This window comes from Acyrthosiphon pisum, chromosome X, assembly GCF_005508785.2.
Source record: "Acyrthosiphon pisum isolate AL4f chromosome X, pea_aphid_22Mar2018_4r6ur, whole genome shotgun sequence".
Lineage (NCBI taxonomy): Eukaryota > Metazoa > Arthropoda > Insecta > Hemiptera > Aphididae > Acyrthosiphon > Acyrthosiphon pisum.
The window spans coordinates 112719046-112720767 of record NC_042493.1 but is presented as its reverse complement, the minus strand read 5'-3'; positions in this window follow the sequence as shown (position 1 = coordinate 112720767).

Here is a 1722-nt window from a genome sequence, read left to right as displayed (position 1 = left end):
TATACAGGTATACTATAGGTATAGGTATATATAATTTTCATTTACCTCTCAAAATGACTGTCAATTAACACCTGCCGTTCACGATTTTGGTGTGTTAACCTACGCTGTGTGGGGTTTGGTATGTCCATATATTCATTTGGGATGTCGTCCTGGGCAAGTATTTCTTCCCAAGGAGCAGGTAGTATAATTTCAAGTCCTCTAGGGCAGTGTTTCCCAACCTTTTTACCACCACGGACCACTTCCACAATATTTTATAGGTCGCGGACCACCTCAATTTTACACAAACTAGGAAGACCTTTTTTTTTTTTTTTTGCTCATTAACAAGAATACACAAAATTTATTGAAAAATTTTTATTATTTTACTGTACTATTATATATAATTATTTAATTATTAAACTTTACTAATAATTTAATTAGTGTGATTTTTGTGGCTGCATTTCTTTGACCAGTTTTTCAATTCTCGGATGAATGTTGCTAATGGCTAAACGCATGTCGTCACTTACGTCCAAGCGATTTCTCTGTTTATTTTTGATCACAAGTAGACTGGAAAATCCTTGTTCACACAAATACGTAGTTGAAAATACTACTAAATAACGTAAGGCAATTTCCCGTAGTTGAATATGTAATGTTGCCCTTCTGCACCAAAATTCCTCAAGGTTCATACCAGAATCAAACATATTTTTGCAGTCAGAGTCATTTTGCAGTTCGATGACAGCTTCTTGAAGATATTCTGGGGTTTCTTCAACTTTTGCACAAAAAGGGTTTCGAATTATTTTTTGTATAATTTATTACTTTGATACCTACACACTTATAAAAGTGGAAAATACTTATCGGTCGTCAACAGAAACAACGATAAGATACCGTATAGTAACGGTAAAATAAAATATTTTTCGCTGTTCAAAAAAAAAAAATAATTTTTAATAGAAAACTAAGAAAGGTACCGCGGACCACTTATGACTGGCCCACGGACCACCGGTGGTCCGCGGACCACCGGATGAGGAAACACTGCTCTAGGGACTTCCTCTCCTGCTCTACGGGCAATATTATTTAATACTAATGTCGCAGTGATAATAGGAAAAACACGTTTAAGTTTCACTCTTAGCCCCAAAGCCATGATGGGAAAACGTCGTTTCCAAACACCAAAGAATCTTTCTATTGGATTCCTTGTCCGGATTTGCGACTCATTGTACAATTGTTCGGCTGGTGTATGGCATTCGTGGAGTGGTGTCATCATGTAACTAGTGCAGGCGTAGCCACTATCTCCTACTAATAGTGCATCTCCATACACTCCTTGCTCGAACAAAGCTCTTCTTTTAATTTCTCGAAAAATTCTTGAGTCATGAGTGCTTCCATCATACCTTGCAACTACATCCATAACCTCCAGATTTGCATTACATATTGCCTGGACATTCAATGAATAGTACCCTTTTCTATTCCTAAAACGCTCTGCAGTATCTCCACCTAAAAATCAAAATGACCACTTATGTTTAATTCAAAAATTCAAATTACCTTTAGAAAGCTCTGTTTACTAGTACCTAACATAAGCTTAAATCACAGGGGTTTTTAACACCTTCAAACTTAAAGTTTACCCCCTTAATATTTATAAATTGTATTGTATTGTATTGTATTATATTGTATTGTAAATATGTTTTGTTGCCACTTTATAGACAATTTAGTATAGGGAGTGAGAGAGGAAGAGCCCCTAATGAATACTTGACATTG